The sequence below is a fragment of the Tympanuchus pallidicinctus genome, unplaced genomic scaffold, assembly GCF_026119805.1.
Source record: "Tympanuchus pallidicinctus isolate F22 unplaced genomic scaffold, pur_lepc_1.0 scaffold8, whole genome shotgun sequence".
In the NCBI taxonomy this organism is placed as follows: domain Eukaryota; kingdom Metazoa; phylum Chordata; class Aves; order Galliformes; family Phasianidae; genus Tympanuchus; species Tympanuchus pallidicinctus.
The window spans coordinates 20946862-20970178 of NW_026294802.1; the positions used below are offsets into that span (position 1 = coordinate 20946862).

Below are 23317 nucleotides of genomic sequence, written 5' to 3' on the forward strand. Positions count from 1 at the left end.
CCTCATAAATCAGCGCAAGAGGAACATTAAATAATTATTTTGTGCCATGAAAAATGTATGCAGAGAATTCTACTGTAATAGCATCTCAAAGATTAATGCATATACTTATCCCTTCCTTCCCTAAAGACAGCAGATGGGAGTTTTTCCCATTCGATAGACGAGGAATGAAGCGCAGGCTGCCTACCTTCCCCACAGACAAAAGGAAGCAGGTACAGACACGTACCCAAACTGCAATGCGTTAAACACATCACCTCCTCCTTGGCGGTACCAAGGCTAATTCTGTGCCCGAACGTAGCGACAGAGCTGTGCGGAGCGCATCTGCGTCTGTCAGAGCTGCGCCGAGAAGCGCCGCCCGGCTGCCCGCGGGAGTCCCGCGGATCGCTCCTTGCTGAGGACGGTGCTGCGCTGCGGCAGCGCGTCGTGGAGCGCGGGTCTCTGCGTTCGGATCGTTGTGTTCTCCTTCCGGGAAGAAACGCAAGAAAGAATCTCAACAGAGCAGTCTGCAGGATTGTTTACCTCAGTATTGTGATTTTTCAATTGACCTCTAGCTACGTAGAGGTAAGGCAGTATTTTTAGAAACATCCACGACGGGCAGGAGCGAATTGCCGCTCTCTGCCTCTCGATTGCCTCACTGGAACAGGAGGAAAATGTAACGAGGATGCAGGTAAGAGAGGAGACAATGACGCTCCGCAAGCCACGATCACAGCCTAGCGAGGATGAGTTATTTATCTGCCGGCCCTTGTGGGCCGTTTCGTGCTGACTTCATTCTGTGGTTTAACCCTCTGTGGTCTCCGCAATACCTCGGGCTGCAGCAGCAGCAGCAGCAGCGATTCGGTGGGCTGCTCTGCTCCTCGGCTGCCATAGCCCCGGCTCCGACAGCAGCGAAAGCCGAGCAGCGGGGCGGCCGGGAGCCCCACCTGCATCGCGCGCGGCCGCGCTCCACTCTGGACAAAGCCGCGCCGCGGTGCCCCCCGCCGCCCAGGGAGCCGGGCTTCCCGCGCTTCCCGCGCCCCCTGCGGCAGAGGCGGGCCGGCTGAGCGGCCCCGCGCGGTCAGGTCGCCCGCTCACCGGGTCACCCGCCGCACCGCGGTCGGGCGGACCGGCCCACCCCGCCCCTGCGGGCCGCCGCGGAATCCCCGCCCCCCGGGCAGTCCCCGGGCCCAGACCCGCCCCGCAGGAGCCGCTCGTGGCAAAGTCACCGTCCCCCGGAACCCGCCGGGCTCCATCAAACGCCGAGGCCCCGCCCTGCAACGTCATGGAAACAAGCGCGTCACCTGCCATCCGCCAGTCAGGGCGGCGTGAGGGCGGGCCGAGGCGCGGGACTCCGCCCCCTCCGGCTCCGTGCCTATCGCGGCGCGTCCCTTCCCGCCCCCCGAGGGCGCCGCACATCGAGACCCCCCTCGGGCGACCGCGCGAGGGGCACCGCCACGTGACTGACGGCCGGGCGGCGAGGGGCGAGGCGGGCACCGGCAGCGGAGGGTGAGCAGCCGCGGGCGGGCGGGAGGCGAGTGGGCGGGAGGCGCGCTCGGCCCGGCCCCGCCCCGCCCGGCTCCGCTCCGCCCCGCCCGGCTCCTGTAGCGGTCGCCGTGCGGGGCTCGGGCTCCGCGGCGCGCTCGGCGCTGCCCGGTGCGTGCGGCACGAAGCGGGCGGCGGCCCCGGAGCGCCGCCGGAGGGTGAGTTTGGTCGTGGCCGGCGGAGCTGCCCGAGCCTCCCCTTCCTCCGCCTCCTTCTCACTTCCCCCCCCCCCCCTCCTCCTCCCTCCGCGCCGGTGCCCCCTTCCCGCCCCTCCCGCCCTCCCCAATTCGGTCCCGCGCCCCCGCCCCTTTCCCTCCCCGCTCCCTCCCTCCCGCGGCCGCAGGGCGGGGGCGGCGCGGCGCGGGGACCTCGCGCTCGGCGGGCGGCGGCAGGGGCAGGGGCAGCTTCGCGGGCGCCTCGTCCCGACCGGCGGCGGGGGCGGCCCCGAGGTAAGCGCGGCGGGCGGTGGTTGCTGAGGCGCCTCGGATCGGCTCCGTTCGGCACGGATCTGCTCCGCCGCTCTCTCCGCAGTGGCGCGCCGGCAGGTGCAGGGGCTCGGCGGGGCGGGGGCCGCGAAGCCGGGGCGCCGCGTGCCTCCCGCTGCTCTCCGGTGGGAGGTAACCGGAGCGCGCGGTGCGGCGTGACCTTGAGGGCAGCGGATGCGGGGCCGAGCGGGAGCTGCCCCGTACGGCCTCGCGCGGATTAAGGTGGCGGCCGGGGGGAGCGGCCGTGCGAGCCCCGCGCTGCCGCACCCCTGGAGGGAGGCGGAGATGGAACGCGGCGCGGAGCATCGCGGACGGTGAGAGCGCGCCGCGGCCGGAGCGCCCCGCGCCGTGCGAGTAACCTTTGGATGGGCACCACGTGAGGCCCGGAGCGGCGGTGGCGGAGCGGCCGCGGGTCCGGGAGGAGCGCTCCTCCGAGTGCCGCGTTGGGGCGCTGGGCAGCGGCGGGCGGGAGCGGGCCGCGGCGCTCAGCCCCCGGGTGGCGGGTGGTACCGAGCGGGGCCGCCGCGATCCGCAGTCGTTGGACGGGCATTTTCCCCTTTCATTTTTATAAATGAATGGAAAGAGAAGGGAAGGATGATGAGCAGCAGCAAGTCTTCGGAGGCTTTTTTTTTTTTCCTTTTTCTTCCCTTGCGTTTTTCTTAACACAGGAAATATCTGTTCCGTGTGGCATTGGTAATATCTGTTCCGTGTAGCTGTGTAAATGCACGCGATGGGCTTTCCATCTCGCGGTCTGGCAGACTGCTGGCGGTGCGCTGTGCCTCGCTACCCAGCTCCCTCAGGGTGCGTTCCCGGCACGGGTGTGCATCGTAGCTCCGGTGGGGGGGGACGAGCCTGGGGACATGCAGGGCACGTCCCTGCCGGCAGCGGGTCCCGGCCGAGCTCTCCTGGCATCGTTCGCCACTGACAGCCTGCGGAGGAGGCTGCGGTGTGTCTGTAGAAAGCCCCACCACGTCCAAAAGTGCTGCATCCTTAATGCCCGAGAGTCCTGAGGAGTTGAGGTCCGAATGGTGTTTTTAGATGGATAAGATGTTGATTCGGTAAACCCAGCAGCCCTCGAGTCGTGGCACAGTATGTCATGGGGTGGGAGCTCTGCCTATGGCCGGTGTGATTTATTTCCCTTTCCTTACGTTGGACCTTATCAAGGATTTGTTCCGAACACCACAAATAAGGAATTCTTAACAGAAGTAAATTCGTCTGTCTTTAAACTGTGGACTTTGTTGGCAGGAATGGCTTCCAATGTACTAGAACTGCAATACTTATGGCATAATGAATGGAAACTCTCCTAGTGTCAGTGGAAAAAGTGGTCACTGAATTCAGTCAGGGAAAAATTCATGCACTTAAATGTAAAATTTCTGGTCTGGAAGAGCGTTGTTGGGTTGTTCCGTTTGTCACTGTTCTGTTTATTACGATCGCCCACCCAGGTGGGGTGGTTTGAAGAAAACAAGGATCCTGTGTTCCTACAGGCACGTGCAGGTTTTCTCAATCGGTACTGCTGTCTTGGTGCTGAATGCAGGGCTACTACTTCGATTCATTCAAAAAAGAGTGCTGCCTATGATGCGGGCATTAGAACGGCACAAGGGGAAGGTAATTGTGTTGGCGGTGTGGCTGCACTCTGTATGCATGCATGCAGTGACTCAGTACTGCATATTAAGCAGACATTGTGCCTGGGAATTTCAAGCACACAGCAGACAGTGTCGCTTTAGCATGGGTTCAGATGCGGGTCTTGGTTTCTTATGATGTGTTGCATAGAGATAATGGCATAGCCAAATTGCCCCCACTTGCACCACACACAGCTCATAACCCCCAGTAGATTCTGCCAGTTCAAACACTCCACTGTCTAATGCTGGAATCTCATCTAGAGAGTGGCCCTTTCCTGCACCGCAGTACAGAGGACTTCTGTCAGCTGTTGATGTTGATACCCTCTCAACCAAGCTGTAGGAGCTGAACCAGGAAGCTGAGGGGCTGGTAAATACCTTGCAGCTCACCATCATAACGGTCTGTTATTATTATTTTTCTTTTAACTGAGTTTATTCAGAAAAGAAGAGTATGGCAAACTGGAAGAAATGGTCATAAGATGAAGATGTTGAGGCGAGATAAATGTACTTGTGCTTGGAAGACTTGATTTTGCCAATGTTTAAGATCTTGGAGTTGGGAACTCACTATTAACTGACAAGTTCAAAATGGACTTGGCACAGCAATCAATGACGTGCTGGAGCAAGCAAGTCTGCCTTGACAGAAGGGTGGACAAGATAACCTAAAGTATCTTCTAACTCAAATTTCTTCCATTAAGGTAGACTAAATATTAATGGCACCGAGCATTCTTTACCACTGAAATGTGACCTCAAGGATGTCTTTTGCTGTTTGAACTGTTCATTTTAATATACTTTCTGCTCAGTTTTTGAAGGAAAAATAATGTTAGTGCAAGAAGGATGCGTTTCTTCCTCAAAGTCACCTTTCAGTCTGCAAAATTTTATCTAATGCAGATTAATGAATGGCAGTGATTAGCCTGGAGCATATCAATGTAGGTTTTATTTTTGAGAAAGAAGGAACACAGCCTGAAACTGTAGCAGATTATTTTTGTACAAAAGTACCTGCTTATCTTCTTCCAAAAGGATCGGTACAATTATATTCATATATTCCGAAATATTACCAATGTTTCCTAAAATGAATAGTAAGGGAAAAAATAAAAAACACAAACATGTTAAAAGCTGCTGTTCGTGAGATACAGATCTTTTTGTGGAGTATTTTAATTAAAAACTAGATAAAATCTAGGAACTGCAGTATTGTGCCCAAAAATCCAACATGAGCTGTTCCTACCATCTTGCTACGGTGCATACAACAGTCTCAGATGAGTTTATTTTCTGATACTCAACCTGTTGCAATTATTATTGAGGGTATCATTTTTTGTTTCTCCTTACAATGTCAACTGTTTGAAGAGCAAGGAGGGCTGCAGGCATAAGGAATGCTTAGTGGACCTGTGATGGCTTACATACAGGAAGGTTATTTCTAACTTGTGCTAATTAATAATTAGTAATCTAATTGAAAATGGCTTGTCTTTACATTTGGATTTCTTCAACTTATGCATAACTAATTTACTATTTTTTCCCCCCCAGTTTTGGCTTCAAATAGCAAATAAAGTTATGCTCACTGACTGCATGGTGATGTGATAAATAATAAGGATCTGAGTTCACAATACCCCCACCCAAGATTTATATCCATTTGTAAAGAGTAAAAACATGCTCTGCGCGTGCCCTGTTTCAGAGATACTTACAGGAGATGGAAGCAAGAACCATTAGTACAGATAGGAGGAATTTCTGGGAACTGCCATGTACAAAGAAATCAATTGGCAGAAAATGAGGCAGTCTTACTGTGGTACAGTTGCACCTTTTCATGCTGAATGTAGTCTCAACACAAGTACGTGGTATTGTCCAGCCTGTATTTTATTTCTAAACCATCCAGCTTTCAAATACAGTTTAAAAAATGAGTTTCTAGTTTTCATGACAGATTTCATTTGATATGTACAGTAAATTTGAGAGATCCGCCTGTTCAAGCTATTCATATTCCAGTAAACATTATGAAAGTGGTTTCTGCTGCCACTTATAAATCTTATTCTAAATGACAGATGACAGCAGGAGGTGTTATTAGTTTAATTCTGGTGAATTGCAAAGTAGGCATGAAGCTTTCTCGGTTGGTATTTCGAAGGTCTGGTGGGAGAAGAAATGTAAAGAAAATGTAGGAGGTGTTTAAAAAAAAAAAAAAAAGAAAAAAAAAAAAGCCAGAAATAGCTTTTAAAAGTAACGCCAAATTATTTTTCTCTAGTAATAGATAAGATGCAAAAGCATTTTACAAGGCAAATTACATCTGCCCTGTCTTTAAGGGGTAAATGGATGAAGAAAGAAGATGTACCCTCCTATTAGCACTATTGCCAACCTAAATGTGCAGTTGAGGATGGTGTAAATAACCTCTGAGGATGACAGGGTTGATTGCTGGCCAGTTCTGCCATTTGAAGCATGATTGGTGTGTCTCAGCGCAAGGGTGATGTTGGTTTATTGCTGGATCTGTTTTAATACAGTTTTGAAGGAGAAACCCAAGGAAGTTCCTGCATGACATGACCTTCAACTTATGGTTAACTTCAGTGTTCTACGTGTCACAGTCTTTCAATATTGCTTACAGGCTGGATGCCACCTTCGCTCCCATTGAGCGCAGGAAACATCATGTTCTTGAAACGCGCTTCTGGGAGCCTATCGCTTGTAATCTGCTACCCTTACTTGTGCCCTTATATTCACAGAAAGATAAGGTGGCAGTAGGGAATACAACACTATTAGGTTCTGACCACTTGGTGTACAGTGTCCGGTCTATGAAGAAGAGGCTTGAGATGTACCATGCTCAGAGCAGCTGATAGTGACTACAAGGCAGACGGGGTGATTCAGCCACTCATACATTTTTTTTTATAGTTTGGAAACAGAGGTACTGAGGTACCAACATGCCAACTCTTGCTGTTGCTCTTGCCATCACTGGTTCCAAAGAATGTTTATAAATATATCTTGATAACCATCTTATACATATAAACACACAAAGCCAATACTTTAAGTGGCAATCTAACTTCCTGGGACTTAACCTAGAATTCACAGCAGCATATTCTTTTCCTGAATGTCCTCATTTAAACTCAACTTTTAGTATTCATTTTGATGCTCTGGATCTGATGATCTTGGCCACCTCTAATGTACGTGTAGCAGTGAAAAAAGATTGAATGTTCCAGGGTGTTCCTCACCCTGGAATTATAGATGTGCCATTACACAGAAGTCACACAGCCTTTTTAACACCATTTGACAAGTGTCTGTCTTGTTTGTATGGTTCTTTCAGGATTGCTTCAATGCATGTGCAAATATGGAAATATGCTGCTTGTGGTATCTTCTTTGGCTCCCTGAGCAACTGCATTTCTAACAAAAACCAAGATTTCTTGGGTTTTATGTGGTAAGAGTTCTCAAAAAAAAAAAAAAAAAAAAAAAATCAGCTGTGCATGATGGAATAAACTACATCTGTAAGTCAAGTTGGAATGCCTCCCTGGTTTTGAAACAAATTGAGAACAACTGATAGCTCCTTCTGGGGAAAAGTGGAAGAGGAGATGCATCAGCTGTGCAGAACGGAATTTTATTACCATAGAAAGAAATAGCTATAGTACTCTTTGCTTAGTTGATACAAAGAGCTTAGCAACTAGCAGTAAATCTTGTGGCTACTGCAAATTTTCTTTAGGAAAGCCTGTAAAATATAATAAAATGTGAAGAAGATGGTTGTTGTTATTCTTCACAAACTTATATCTTACATGGTGGATGTTCCAATAAATGAATCTTTCAGATCTTAAACAAAATAATTGCTAATCACTTTTATTAACATTAAGGTGTTTGTTGTTTTTTTCTTTTTCATTTCTTCTTATTCTGGAGATTGTATTGTGGCCTTCTCCAGCAGCTATGCTGATCAGCACTATCCAAGACACTGTGAGGACAGTAAGACGACCTCGTCTCTGCTTCCCTCTTTGGCTTGTCACCATGTATAGAAAGTTGGTTGACGTGGCTGAGGCGGCCAGATAGCTGTTTTCACTTCCACTCTGTTCTGAGCTGCTCTGTAATTTTCCCTTCCTTTTTGCTAGTTGTTCTTTTTGTCCCTTTGACTTGCTGCACTACTTATCCTTATATCTTGTGCAGAGAATATGTTCCCCATGACAGGAGGTGAGAGGCGAGACTCGCAAGAGGTAAGCAGCATAGTGTGAGTGTTCAGGTAGCTGGTGTGGAAATGCATGTTCTTGTGTATCTGTCAGGTGGCACTGCTTGCTGGAAAGCAGTAACCTTTTCACATAGAAGAGGCCAAAGTGGCTGCTCTGACAGCAGATTGGAAAATCACTGGAGAGCCAGCTGTCAACTAATGACTTTCCAGAAAAAGGTTTGAATTTATCCATAAAAATCTTTGCACTAACTAGGATTTTAAAGAATAACTGAGATCTGTTTGCTGCACGCTTTAGTGATTTCTAATGCTGCAGTGGAGGAAATAAAGAACCACTATTCATACTGTGCATCCAGACTTGCTTTCTGAGGTTTTGCTTAGATAGGACTGAGGAGATAGAAAAAGTAAATGGATAGAAAATATGGCAGGTCTGGTCAGCCCTTAAGTTATCTTAGAAAGGATAGTATTTTTGTATCTCCCCTGGCTATTTAGGTACTAAATACCTACAGGTTAACATGCATATTTAATGTTTTTCTTTTTCACTTCAATATAGATGGTATTGCTATTACTGTGGAGTCACTTTGTGCATCATTGTTTTTTTTTTTTTTTTCTCATGTTGCTTAGATCTGCCAATTTTTTATTCTTCTCTTGGGAATGAAGTTGGTAGTACAAAACTTTGAAGCCTATGGAACATAATGCAAATCAATACTTAAATTAGAACACTGTCTAGCAACCTCACCCCTGTGAGTTAGTGTAAAACATTAAATGATTTAAACTGGCTAGCAGTGTCTGTACCAGATAGCTTTCAAATATATGTATCTGAGAAGCTGGAGACTGACAGCTGAGAGGGTGGGGAAGGTATTACACTGCTGGTAACTCACTGATTCCAACTGTCTTACTTAAGCTTTTGTAACAACGTGGATCACTTCAGCTTGTTTTCTCCTGCTTCGGCTCTGAAATCCATGTAGTTAAGTGACAGCTATCTTCACATCTGACAGTGAGCTTACTTTACATAGAGAAATGCCTTCAGGTCTTCCTGAAGTCCTGTTTCAGCAATGTGTTTTGATAGGTGGTGGATCTGACTGTGGTGACAGCAGATCTAGAGGCTTGTTTCTGAACTTGAGCTGTACCTACTTGGAATTTGAGAAAAAGCATGGTCTCTTGCCTTTTTTTGTTACTTTTTGTTTGTTAGTTGGTTTCTGTTAGTGGAGGCACTCTGAGTGGTGCTGCCCATACAACCGAGACTGCCGCTCAGCAAATACCAGTTTATAGGAGATTTTTGAAGTAGCTTTAGTATGACCATGTGTATCTGAAAATGATACAAAAGTGTATCAAGCAGTGGTAAGGATATAATTTGCTTGTGAGTGAGCACTTTGCATGTGGCTTTGTCTTACCAGCAGTGCTGCTACCAACACTGGACACCAGCTTCTAGAAAATCCCTCAGAAAATGTTGTTTAGGTTGTTTCAATTATGTGAAGTTTGACATCCTAAAGTTACAGTATGAACTTAGGCTACCCCAAAACACAGGAAATCAGTTTATCAGATGGGAAAATACAATACGTGTATGCTTGAAATATTATTGTGTGTTTTCTGGGAAGGTATTGCACTGTTTTAATTGGACTTGTTGATCCTAAGCTAAGATACTGAATTCACATAGACTGAATTTTTTTGTTCTCATTCTATTGCCATATTTAAAGTTAAAGAAATGAATATGGAGAACAAAACTATGTTATTAATCTTGTGCAGTGTGGTTTGAAGTTCACAAAGTAGATACCATTTGGTTACAAAACCTGATGAGTTCATTGCAAGCTTCTGAGAGGTGTTGCCAGAGGCTCCTCCTGAATGTGGTTGAGGTGACAAATTAGAAAGACTATGGAAAAACTTTCAGGACTGCTGTGTTTCATAGTAGCTGGAAATGGTGATGTGTCCAGTATTGGGTTTTGGTAGTGAGGCTGCTATGTAGCCCATATCCCTTTGGGTGAAGGCAGACAAAGTAGTGGCTGTCCTGGGACTTAGCCTTGCCAAGTTGTTTCTTTGCTGCGGGTAAAAAAGCAGACTGTCATGATGGTATAATACATTTCAGCCTTTGGAAGGTGAGCAGAACCATGCCTGCTGTCCTATGCCTTGGATGTAACTGTTTCGTGTGGCACTTTTGGGCCAGGGGCCTCTGACTGGGGAGATCTTTAAGGAAAGCCTCAGGCATCTCGGGTATAATTACCTTCTAAGTAGGCCTACAAAAACACTGGAGAAGGATTTGGTATCAGAAAATCTTACTGGCAGGAAAGAGCTGATGGCTTTGCACTGAAAGAGAGTAGATTTAGATTAGATATTAAGAAGAAACTCTTCTCTTTGTGATTGGTGAGGCATTGGAACAGACTGCGCAGTGAAGTTGTGGATGCCCCATCACTGAAATGTTGGAGGACAGGTTGAATGGGGCCCTCAGCAGCCTGATCTAGTGGGTGGCACCCCTGCCCCCAGGGACTGGAACTAGATGAGATTTAAGGTCCAGTCCAACCAAAAGCATTATGTGATCTTGTCATAAACAAGAGGGTGTGGAGTTGGCTGAGTGCTGGTGAGGTCTAACCCACCCAGAGCAGCATTAACTGAACCATGGTCTGTGTGGTTCAAGAGAAAACCTGTGTTCTCAAGGCAGCATCTGAGATGATGTTCTGTTTTACATGCCCGTGACAAACAGAAGAAGCTAGCAGAGGGTCACTTAAGACAGTTAGGGACCTTGTGTATATGAAGATGAGCAAGCTGACTGTGCTGCTTGAAAGGAGGAGGATGAAATCCATCTTAGCATTGTAGTCTTCTCTGTAATATTGTGAAGTTTTTTTTTTTCTTTTTGGCCAGGGATGAGCATAGAAGTGAGGAAAAGCTTCTATGGTGGCTTGTGCTACTGAAACTTGTGCTGCTCTGGGACGGGGCAACCTCTGCCAGCCCATTGACCTTCAGAAGGAGCCACATGCATTGCTTCTGTCTTCTTGTCACTAATTCTCATCTAGGTCTTTCCCTGACCTTGTAGTCAGGTGAGCATTAGTGCCTGCACAAGCCAGGGCACAGGGCTATACCTTCTGGCAGCAGGCTGAGTTCGGATATTCCTAAACTAACCGTGAAACCACATCCTCACTCTTGCATGTGCCTGCTTTTACATGGTAATGTATCTGCTCGATATGCTAATTCATGCTGTTAGCATTGGTAGTGCAATCCTTGCCTCTTGCATAACCACTTCAAAAACTGAAACTAGTCACTCCAGGCCTCTTCTGCTGCTGAAGAGGCATAAGTACTGCTGAGATGAGATTCATGTGACTGTTTTAGCTTGTGTCCTAGACAGCTGAATTTGATCTTTTGGCAGGAGTTCTAAATCTTTTCCCTATTTAATATGGGGAGGAAAAAAGCCTACAGTGCCCACCTTAGCATTACCGTTTGGTCAGGTAGATTTTACACACAGTGGTAAGAATGTGAACTTTTAACCCCTGTAATTCAAATAACAAAAGTCAATGCAGCTCGCCATTTGATAAAAGGAAAGTGGGGATGGAGAAGAATAAAACTACAACTGTTTTGTAAAAAGTAAAGTTCTTTCAACTGCTACATGCTTTTGCTGATTATTTAAGTACAAAATTTTAGTGAGTCATTAATACTGAAATCAGTAGTTGTACAGGAACATACTAAAGGTGGTAAGCTTTTCAAATTAAAATTAAGATAACAGCAGGCCTTCATTGATACTCAACATATACTTACCTATATAGTTGTTGGGTATCTTTCTACAGTAAATTCCACAGAACTGTACAAGAAAAAACTACTCCATACATTCCAATGTTTTAAGGAGAGTTTTGGTGCTTTTTTTTTTCCTACCCCACCTAGTTCATAAATCAATCGTGCTATATATTACTGATTAGAAGTCGCAGTTGCTATAATGGAAAAGCATTTTAAATGCAAAGATGTTCTTACCTGTGGGTTATTTTAGGAGCAATACAGAAGCTTGAGGTGAAGTACATATTGTTGTCAGTGAAATAGTTCTTTGTTTTTTCAAGCTATGCCTTTTCTATTTTTTTTTTCTTTTTTCTTTAAGAAATTACTTAGAAGCTTACTAAGACAGGAGTTGCAGGATGAACTACATTTCTGGCATTATATTCAATAAATTGCTACGTGAATGTAAATTCCTGGTGCTAATCTTGCTTATAGCACCTGTTTGGCTTCTCAGATGTTGAATTCAGCAATGTCTTTTGAAAAACATGTATTTCCCAAGTGTATGGTTTATCTTGATCCTTATATATATCATCTTACTTGTGTCAGAAGAAGCAGGGTTTTTCATGCTGTGATTATTCTGCATAAAGTGTACTGTGCATCCTGACCATTATCCTGGGAACAGGACAATGTGAACAAAAAGGAAGTGGTGCTTGAGTCCTGTGTTTTGAAAGTAAAACTACAATGTGGTCTTCCTCCATGCAAGGGAGAAACTGTAGCTCCATGACCTTTAACCATAAGAGCTGCAAGACAGGAACCTGTTTGGTCCACACTGACTTACTCATTTAACAAATCTAAAATGAAAAAATGAAACTACTTGTTGTAAGTGGGGAACGGGAGCAGCCATCTGAATTATCAAAGTATGTTTCTCCTATTTTTTAAACCTGAAGTGAGTGCTAAATTCTGTTGCTCTAGGGACATTCTTCTTGGCAAGGTAGTGCTAGTGATTAAAGATCTAATGATTGAAGCTGTCAAAGGCTTTTAAACTTGATGTGAAATTCAAAAAGATTGAAATTTGCCTTTTCTTTGGGTGGGTACCTTACTGCGCTGAAGAGTAGAGTAGCCTGGAGCACACAAGATGGCAAAAAACTATCAATCTATCTTAAAGCCTGTAACTCTTTCAAGCCATTTTCATAGCCAATGCTGTGTCAATTCCATTCAGTTGTAATTGCCAACTCCGCAGCAGGCTGGTCAATCAAAATGCTAAATAGAGAAGCAGAGCTTTTGCTTCAGAGGATGTGGAAAACCAGATTCACAACCGTGTGTGTGCCTTTGGGAACCAGCAGGAAGGCTGAACCTCTTGTTATGTTTCTAACCTGATATAGTGCATGCCCTACCTTCTTGACTTCTCTGCTTGTTAGTTCTTGAGCTTCAAGTATCTCACTCTCTGAAGTTCATGCCAGCTGCTTTTTAAGGTGTGAGCCACCAGCAGCGTTCAGCCTTCCTGTAAATGAGAAATGGCAGAATCCATATCGTTTACCAGCTTAAATTGTAGCTGTGTTTTTGGGTTTTTTTTGTTTTTCTTCTGACTTGTTAAGCCATCAGGCTTAAGGTAATTGTTACCACTGTTAGAATTTCTCCTGACGTTATTGTCAGATACAAATCTTTGAGATGTGACTACTAGATGGGGACTGAAAACAAATTACTTGCTCTTCTGACTGCTGATGTGAAAGTCAGAAGAAGTTCTTAGCTTTTTTTCTTGTTTTTAAAGCCAGTTGTGTAACGTTTGCAGGTGCAGTTCTTTTATTGCTTTCACAGGAGGTATTTCTTCCACAGCTGGTAAGTAAAATGATGTCTGTACTCCCTCTGCTGGCTCTGCAAAAATAACTTTCTTGAGACGAAATAGCCAAGTAGTACCTCTCAAAGGGATGTAAGTGAAATGCTGATTTAAAAACTGGTTGCAGAATGCAAGAGGGGTTTTCCTGAAAAATGGGTCAACAAATAGTTACTGAAAGCTAATCAGGTGTCTCAGATGCTATCTCCTGCTATAATGTTAAACGCTGGTGTTCTGTATACCTTTGTAATGAAGTATGGTCTGTTTTTGTTTGTCATTGATTGGATGGGGCTATCCAAGCCAAAATATTAAACATATGTGCAAGTATGCATACATGCGAGCCCTATTTTTGGAGTTGTTTTATAGTTATTTTACACTGCATGTGCATGGGGAAACAATATCTGCAAGCCTTTCATGGGGGAAGAGACGACTTACAGCTTTCAATAAAGTACCAGCGCTTTGTGTATCTGTTTGTTTATTCTCAGGCCGTTTGTTCCTATGTGAAGAAAGGTGAGATATTTAAACGGAAATAAAAAGTTCTTAGCCGAGGTGAAAGATTTCAGGCCTTGAACAGAGGTCTTGATGTATGTATTGTGTCCATAGGCAAAGCAATTGCTCTTGAAATTGAGCAGACATCTCTACATGCCAGTCCATTCCATTCTGGCTTTTTTTGTCATCTCTTTTTGGTATTGTTACTGTATCATACAACCCATCTGGTTGCTTTTGCTTTCTGAAATTTGGAGATGATGTAACTGTTTCAGAGAACCGAGGGAATAACCTTCTGTGCCATGCTGGTCAGAAAGAGGCCTGGGAACTCTGGATAAATGAGTTGTATTGCCTTCTAACATTTGTTATTTCAGGATTTCTCCGAACAAGAAACCCCTGAGCCATACAATGCAGAGAGCCTGAGTTCTTATTGCTAAGTCTGAGGGTGTGTTCTGGCTTTTTGTGCCTGCAAGGTGCATTTCCTGGAAAGCACAGAGTCTTTTGTCCAGACATCTAGTAGTAAAATTCATGACTTGTCAAATAATTCAGAGCTGTGAGATTACCATGCAAACCTTACTTAAGAATTCATTCTAGTCAAGCACTTTGTCTCTTCCTGTTAGATGTTTCTTTTAGTATACCTGAGGCTGTATCTGCAGGTACCTTTAGGCATTGTTATACCTAAAAGTGACTGCTTGGCTCTGTGACAGCAGGCAATTGCTTAGATTTTCACACAGGAGTTAGAACAACTCTTTTTTTTTTTTTTTTTTTTTTTTTTTTTTTTTTCCTGTTAGTAACCCTCACCCTGCTGTTTATCCTACTCTTCCAGTTTTTCCATTTGGACATGCTTTTGTAGGTTAAGGCCGTAGAGTTCATCCTTACGCAAGATTGTCCTCTTATGGTCAGAATTTAGAGTTTCATGGGCATGCTAAATAATTTTTGTTCTAATACAGAGATGTATTTTAATAATGTTCACATTAACAAGTAAACCACAGCTTGCTGACCTGCTTAATAGAGGCTGTAAATTTTGACTTAATAGTGCTTACTTTAAACCCATGTCTTCTCAGGCGAGAACAGCTGTGAGTTCTCAGTACACAGGGAAATGCTTCATTTTCTAGGAAGGCCTAATATAGTTTTTGCTCCCTAACTTGGAGGTATCCGAAACTTCTCAGAATAGCTTCAAATAATAAAATGTCCTAAAATAGCTTTGTTTAGGCTTTCTTTCTTTGAGCAGTTTTACTGTAAGGTAATTAAGTACTTGAAAACAGTTGCTCAGTGAAAAATGCTTTTGACATCTAATGTCTTATTTTAATAATGGTTTCTCAACAAAAGAAGTAATGTTTTAGTAATCACCTGCTTTTTGATTTTTAAGGAAGAAAGCTGTCTTAAGCTGGGCTGTGTTAATTACATACGTGAGGCAACATGCCTCAAACTAGCTTCTGGTTTTGACAGGCAGCTGTGTAACTGTCTCGCATTTTGTTCCTTTACACTTAGTTTGAACTTGACTTCTGCCAGTAATGCTGCTTGATAACATTGCATAACTGTTGGATACATGCTCAAATACCAACAAGACTGATTGTTTTTCATTTATCTCCCAAAAACCCACAATTTCATGCTGTTTTGTGTAGATAGAAATTTTAATGGCAGGAATGGCGACGTGCAAAAATCTTCATGCTTTAGCAGGGCTGTATCACACTTAGAATCAGCTTGCTGGTTAGTAGGCTTAGGTTAATAGAGACTTGCATGCCAGTTTCAGTATTGAATCTACATATGTTGCAACATACAAAAAGAAGCTTGTAAACATTCAGTGTAAATACTTATGTTCTGAAAATGAGCTGGAACTGTTTGTAAGTTGTGCTTATAAACTTGTGTAAGTTGGCATAGACTGCTATCTGATGTGAAATATCCCTTCCCTTTGGAAAAGGAGAATGCAGCAGTGTTTTAAAATATTGAAGTTGGTGTGAAATTAGGAATTTCTCTCAAACTTAGCTTCCAAACCTGCTTGATGCAGTGTACGGACCTGAATATGCACACAACTTAAATGACCTAATGTCTACCTTGGGTAGTTTGTTTGGAAGCACTTCTAGAATAATTCCTAATTAGAAAAGTTCTCAGACATGTCCAGGGAGGAAATCAGGAGGCTGCTTGCTGGGAGACTTACCTGCATATTTCAAAGTAATTTCTAGAATTCTAGTAATTTCTAGAATTGCTAACTGTGTGAGCTTATGGCAACTCATGGTAACTTTTGTTTTGAGGTGCCCTATCATTCTTGCTTCGTGGTATCTTTAGTGCACTTTCCAGTCACTGTCGTCCAGGGGGGAAACTGTTTTCCTCAGTCTCACTGGGTACTGGAGGAGGTGCTTGACTTCTCAGCACCTGCTTGCTGTACTAAGGGGAACTTAGTAGCTGCAGGGTTTAGGTAAAAATGTAATTTAACTTCTGGCTTTTCAGAGCTGCACTGTGAGACCCGGCTGGTTGCATGGGGAAAGAAACAGGCTTAACTGAAGTGTGTTGCAGTCAGACTTGGAATTACAGTTGCTCTGAGGAAATGAATTGAAAGCCACAAGCTGGGCATAGAAATGGTGGTTCTTGGAAGAATTTGTGCCTTTCACAATGGCCAGTTGGAATTGGTCAAAGATGTAATTGTTGCTGGATGGTAGAAGTAAGTCTGTTGAGAAGCTGATACTATGCCTTTGCAATTCTCTTACTTCAAAGAAGCTCTGTGCTATTGCTGGAAACAATCTGACTGGAAAAGCTGAAGAACATGACTGTGCACTGCTGTAAAATAAACACTTGTGGGAACTGGCTGTCTGTTAGAAAGAACAAAACCAGTCTGATGCGGCTGAGTCAGTGACTATCTGTAGCCTTTATATAGATGGATAGGCTTTTGGTCCTTGGAATAACTAATTTCAGTAGTCTCCACATTCAGATGTCCTCCTTTGATAAGAACAATGTTACCAGTATTGAACTAACCCTGTGGAGTTACTGCTGAGGGTTCAGTACTGCCTTAAATGAGACTGAAGCCTCAGCATGTGCATCAACAGTAGCTAAGCAGTAGGCACTAAGAGCATGCTGTTTCTCTTTGTTATTCCTGAAAGCCTTGTGCTTCAGGGCAGTTAGGGAAATGACTGTCTAGTCCTCAGCACTCCCATAGATTCATAACATATCTTAAGTTAGAGGAGACCCACAAGGATCAAGTTCAAAAGAGGGGAGTAGCAGACAACTCTCACATGTAACCCAGGATTCCGGGAGCAGGAAAGTCTTGGTGATGGACACAATTACATGGTGCAACTCTTAAAAATATATATATGTGTGTGTGTGTGTGTGTGTGTATAGGCAAAACAAAAACAAACAAACAAAAAAAAAACCCAACTAAATCATCTGATTTCTATTCATTGTCAAGGTACGTTATGTACAGCCTGAATACATACCAACTGTAGCAATTTAAGACTGTCCAACTCTCACACAGAGGAAAGAGGAAAACAACTGACCCTGACAGTCTTCACATTTTGGTTTGGGAATTCACATCTGGTCTGCCAGGCATCTCAGAAAGAACAGATCCAAGCAGTAGGTTTCTTTTGGTTTTTCAATGATCCATGACTACAGGATATTTGTAGAATTGTAGATTCATGAAATCATTGAATATTCTGAGTTGGAAGGGACACAGAAAGGCCGTTGACTCCAACTTCTGACTTCAAACAAGACCACCCAGAAACCAGGCTGTATGTCCAGGCACTTCTTTAACTCTGGCAGCTTGGTGCTATGACCACTGCCCTGGGGAGCCTCTTCCAGTCCTGACTGCACTCTGGTGAAGAACCTTTTCCTAACAGCCAACCTGACACAGCTCCATGCCGTTCCCTCGGGCCCTGTTGCTGTCACACAGAGCAGAGCTCAGCATTGTTCCTCCATTCCCTGTGAGCAGCTGCAGCCACCACGAGGCTTCCCCTCAGCTCCTCTGCTCTGGGCTGAGCAAACCCAGAGCCCTCAGCTGCTCTTCATATCTTCCCTCTAGTTTTGTGTAATTCTTACTTACACTGTAGTGCCCATAACAGCATGCGTACTGAGTGAGGCCCAGCCAGTTGAGGTTTTTGAGATATGACATTTCCCTGCTTGATGGAATAAGGATTGCACTGGAACTAAACAGGCACCAGTTTGCTTGCTCTTCATTGTTTAGTTGGCTAAATCTATATGAGCTGCTGTTTGACAGCATGGTAAATTAGCTGTTCACTTCAAACAGTGTCCGGCCTTGGTGGAAAAGAGATATATCATGTGATTTGTTTTGTGACATGTCGCTTACCTGAAATGACAGAGGGAAAATAGGCGTTTAATGGAGATAAATAATCTTAAAGGTGGCAGCAACATAGTTCTGTGAAGGTGCTCCCAACTGTATCTGAATGCGGATCCCTTAAGGTTGCTGTATGTGTGTGGCCTTTAGGGCTGATACAAATAAATAATCTTGTGGAAAATCTTCTGGGGAATCTTGTCATTCAACTTGATCAAGGCTCAAAACAGGATCAAAAGCTCTTGATCAAGGAGGTGATGGGCAGCATTGGTGTGGAGAAGTGAAGAGTAGTATAAAATCATAGAGTGGTTTGTGTTGAAAGGGACCTCAAAGATATCATCTATTTTCACCCTCCTGCTACAGACAGGGTTGCCAACCACTGATCAGGTTGCACAGGGCCCCATCCAGCTTGGCCTTGGACATCCCCAGGGACAGGTCAAGAGAAAGACTTAGTAAAGAAAGAGGTGCTAAAACTGCTTGGAGTGCAGGACGTCCCATGGGAGTTGAACTTGGTGCAGGACCTGAAATAAAGCATTGTCTCTCAGTGGCTGAGAGGTGCTATGAGGGAGTTAAAAAACAAAAACAGAGAAGAAGTTAATGTTTTAAGCCCAGTGTTGTTTGTGTGGCCATTGAGATGGCAGCCTTTTGCATTGTCTATCATAGAATCATAGAACTGCTCAGGTTGGGAAAGACCTTAAAGTTCATCAGGTCCAACTGCAACTATTAGTGGTGTTGCTGGTTAATGTAGATAGCTTTTCCAAGTGCAAAAGGATAAAGGTAGAAATAATATTGACAGAAGGTGAAAGTCTGTTTTGCTTTTAGTGCCAAAAGAGAGCTGCCTGTGGATGTAAGGTTTAGCCTCAGTGTTGTAGCACAGATATACTGTTGGTCATCTGGGGCTGGCTGAGAGCTTGTTAGCCCCCTCAAGTTGCACTGATGGGATCTATAGCTTTGGCGTCTTGTTTACTAACCCTGCTCGCACACTTCTTGCACATGTTGAAGAAATTAATTCTGCCAGGAAAATTTATTGCCTTGTTTTTGGTGGTGGACTAGTAATTGTGTTCCTCAGTATTATCATAATGAAGTTTGCAAAAGCTCCCACAGCTTTGCTTCTGCAAAGCCATAAAATACGTTGTCTCATTCAAATGGAGTAGATTCTCAGGAAAAAAAAAAAAAGTGAACAACCAAAAAAAAAAAATCTGGAGAAAAAAACAAAATGCCACCACAAGGAGCAGGAAACTTGTAGGTAATTCAAAAAGGAGTACATAACTGGTCTACACTTGAAGTAACAAACTTTAGCTCCTCAGGAATGGGAAATGCAATAGCAGTTTCTGGAAGTGAGTCTCTCACAACTCTTTAGCCAGTTCTCTTGGTGTATTTCTGGCAGAGAGGGATTAATATAGCATGCAGCAGAAGCTACTGTAGCTATAAAGGTATAAAGGTAAGACTTTAAGAGTGAGGATAAGAATTAATGGTCTTATGTTTCCAAAAGGCTATTCAAGAGCTTTCATCTTTGAAATTTTTTGAACTGGCATGAGATGGGACAAGAAGGAAGCTCCTTAAACACAAGAGCAAAACAACTGGCATTAGTGCTCACTGGGGATATCCCGGCTCTTACATGTTTGTTTTTATTTTTTATTAGTTACAAGCCATCACTGGGAAAGGAAAGGATGATTAATTTGAGGGTTATGAATGGATGATTTGCCACAGAAACCTGTTTATGTATTGTTCTTACAGTTATCTAATAGAGTATTTATTAGTCCTATTTCTACATAGCAGTTACTCCAAGTTAGCAAAAGAGCCTTCAGACTTTTCCAAATTATTTGTGCTACCTTCCTTGAAAGAAATCAGTGATACACAGTATGACTTTACAAAAGTCTCTACAGGTTTAATCTCATTAGGCAAAAATATTTCCTAGTGTTCCTGAGAATAATCTAAAATTTAACTCTGTATTTCCTGAATACAGGAAGAATAAAGTTGGCATGGAATTTTGTCCTTTGCCTGAATGCAACCTAGCTCAGGGCTTTTGGTGCTTTATCAGGAAGAGCTGGTTACAACTGAAAACATAAAGCTCTGCTTAAGAGGATATTAACATGGAGGAAAAAAAAAAATACATTTTGAAAGGAGGGTGTTCATATTGCCATGAGATTATGACTGTCTTGTTCTGGCTAAAATATTACATAAATTTTGATTTGCCACTGTTTTTGCTTAAATGGACACATCATGCTCTGAAACGAACAATGATTGTTTGCAGTATTAGAAAGTCTTACAAGCTGACTTAAGATTTAGAGCAAAGAAATTTTCACCTCTACTTCTTGCTGTCATAAGGAAAGGGAGGAAAATAATTGCTTAGACTGAATAAAGCAATTATGGTTGTATACATGTGTGCTAGTAAAGGGGGTCAAAAGGATGAAGTAAATATAGAAGTGAGATCAGAATAGTTTAGTTCAGAATATACTGGAAAAAGTGTTAGAGGGAGCAGTAATTAAAGAATTTGTTGGAAGAAAAGTTTTTGGTTTTGTTTTTTAATAAGAAATTTCTCAAGACAAGTGATATGCCAGCACAAATAACTTAGGAGGAAGTTAGTGCTTCTTTTGCTAGTTGTAATTATTGTCAGAATGTAAGAAACACATCCAGCTGGTCCAATCATGAGCTAAGCTTTAAATACAATAAGTAACTAAAATCCATGATTCCAATTCCAGCTCCGTTGGATGGAGTTTGGCACAGTTGCTGTCTCACTTTCTTTTTACTTGAAACTTGGCTGCATATAGCAATGTCATGGGCTCAGGATACGCCTCATTTAACACATGCCTGACAGGTTTTGTGACTGGAATGCGTCTTGTAATTTGGGAATGCAACCAAGCTCTGTAATCTAATGATGTATAATTTTAATTAGCAGGATGTCATGTGGTACTTTCTCCTTTATTGAAAAAAAATTGTTTCTTGTGCTATAACTTCTTCTGTCAATTGTGTTTTGATAAACACAGAGATGTGTGGTGAACTTACTAATGTATTTATCGAGGAACGACTTTGCTAGGAGCCACCTCCTCCTAGTTTTAGGCTATATATAAAGTTGCTCGTGTGTGTGACAACACTTTTATCCTGAATAAACATTTTCATCCTGAACTGTGTACGATTAAGAAACATTAAATCCTCAGTCATCTATTCAGGACCCAATGGATCTGAAGTAAAGTAAGAGGTTGGGCATTAGGAAGGCAAACACTTCAAAATAAATAAATTAATTCATTTTAAACAGCAGTAAATAGGAACCTTGTGATATTCCAGGTTTGGCTTCAGCCATCTGCTGCCTCAGTCCAACTTTTGGCAGCTAGGCTCATCTCAAGTTATCTGAGGAAGCTGACGCACACAGTAAATGCATTCTAGGTACTTGAATGCACTAGAAATAATGCCTAATGGGAAACAGTCATATCTAGAGGTTAAAACTTTTCCTGTGGGATTATGGTCTTAACAGTGGAATTACTTGGCATTATAAGTACTCTTGTCAAATGTAGGCTTTTTGTTTTAGTTTATGATGTCACTGCTAAACAAAAAGAAGCTGAGATGTGTAAAAGGCAGTGCAGAGAAAGGCAGCATCATGGCCTGTGGGTAGAAAAGGGAAAAAGCCCTTCAAATGTTGGTCAGGGTAATGGGCTGCAGAAGGCCCCTTGACATTGCTCAGTTGATGGAGATTTAGAATGAGTAACTTCTGTTTCCAGAAAAGCATTTAAGCATGTGTTAGTGGCCTGAAGTGTTGCCAGTGGGGGAAGAAGTATTTGACTTCTTGTGGTTAACCCAGCACTGCAAGATGAAGTAGAAAAACATGAAAACATAGTGTTTTAAATACTTGGAGCGCTCGATGCTTTCAGTGATTTGACAGGCTAATGATGGCATGGATTTTATTCTCGAGGACTTTCCAGTATGTATCAGTCAGTTCTTTTCTGAAGTTTGACCATTCTCTTCTTATATCTGTTCAGTTCTTTCATCGAAGTCAAAATACTTTCAGGGAGCTAATGATTTACTTAGGCTTTTGATAAAACAGCTTTTCTACTCAAAGATTTTACTCTAAGATTTTTCTGGAATGTATTTTCCAATTTTAATTCTTAATCAAGCTGTCTTTTCGGTCAGAGATGACTTGCTTCACGAGTGTGGAAGCGTCAGGGCTTGGAAGAGGCATGGCAGTGAGGTCTGGGCTGATAGCTGGTGGCATAGAACCATGTCTATTCGTTTGCTGACTGCAGAGTAGGCTGTTTCATGAGGGAAGCTTCACCGCTTTCTTCATGCTATGCATGAATACAAAGGAAAGCTTTTCAGCAGCTTGATATGTACGGGAAATGAATCAACATCTGTCATTAGTTGCCTATTAACTCACCTTTATGTATGTAATAACTTTCCTTGACTGCTTCTGAGAAAGGGAACAGTCTGGGAATCTGTTACATGAACATTGTCAGTTTGCAATGCAGAATTAACAGCATCAGACTAATGAAGTCCTGATTTGTTTGGCATCATTTCAGAAAGAAATAGAGTGGGGTCTTAAAGCAAAGAAAATTGTGTTAGATGACATTGCTGTCACAGAAATGGGGATCACAGTAGCCATCCACCATCCCTTAGGTAGTCTCTTTTCAGTGGTACACGGAGACAGGACAAGGGGAAACGGACATAAGCTGCAGCATAGAAAGTTCCACACAAATGTGTGCAAGAACTTCTTTACAGTGAGGTGACGGAGCACTGGAACAGGCTGCCCAGGGAGGTGGTGGAGTCTCCTTCTCTGGAGATGTTCAAGAGCTGCCTGGATGCCTACCTGTGCGACCTGCTGTAGGGAACCTGCTTTGGCAGGGGGGTTGGACTCGATGATCTCTGGAGGTCCCTTCCAACCCCTACAATTCTGTGATTCTGTGAAATGTGGTAGACAATAGTGTGTGCATCCACTGCAGTCTGAACAGCTGCTAGTGTTATTTCTGCAAAGTATGTCTGCCTCCTAGGATTAAAGCTTCAGAACAAAATAAAATTTGGCTTTGAAAACTCAGCAAAATTGAGGACTCTTGATTAATTTACTGCTTGGAATGTAGTTTTTGTAAGAAACTAAACTTGTCACTACAACACTGCTGAGCATATATAGGGCTGAAAGGCAATTTATTTAAGAGCTACCCATTCTGAGCATCTTTCTCTATAGTGCACTCGACTTAGGTCTTCCATTTACTCTCAACTGCCCTTTTATAAGGCAGGCTCAGATGTCTACAGTACAGCAGCAGCATGCCATGAAGTGATTTGACTGCTTTACACTTTGACTCCTTC

General features: G+C 43.5%; 1 protein-coding gene across 7 annotated transcripts in view; it reads left to right on the forward strand.

Annotated features, from left to right (window-relative positions):
• The first annotated feature begins 574 nt into the window (after positions 1–574).
• Positions 575–23317, forward strand: part of ATP2B1 (ATPase plasma membrane Ca2+ transporting 1) — a 60169-nt gene continuing 37426 nt past the window's right edge. For 2 of the 7 annotated variants that reach the window (XM_052668528.1, XM_052668534.1), the window contains exon 1: positions 1366–1479. The gene's annotated coding sequence lies outside the window, so the exon portion shown is untranslated. Of the gene's footprint in view, positions 665–1365; positions 1480–1566; positions 1674–1871; positions 1965–2041; positions 2061–23317 lie in introns of those variants that run through there. The other 5 variants (XM_052668531.1, XM_052668533.1, XM_052668529.1 and 2 more) reach the window with 5 other exon arrangements.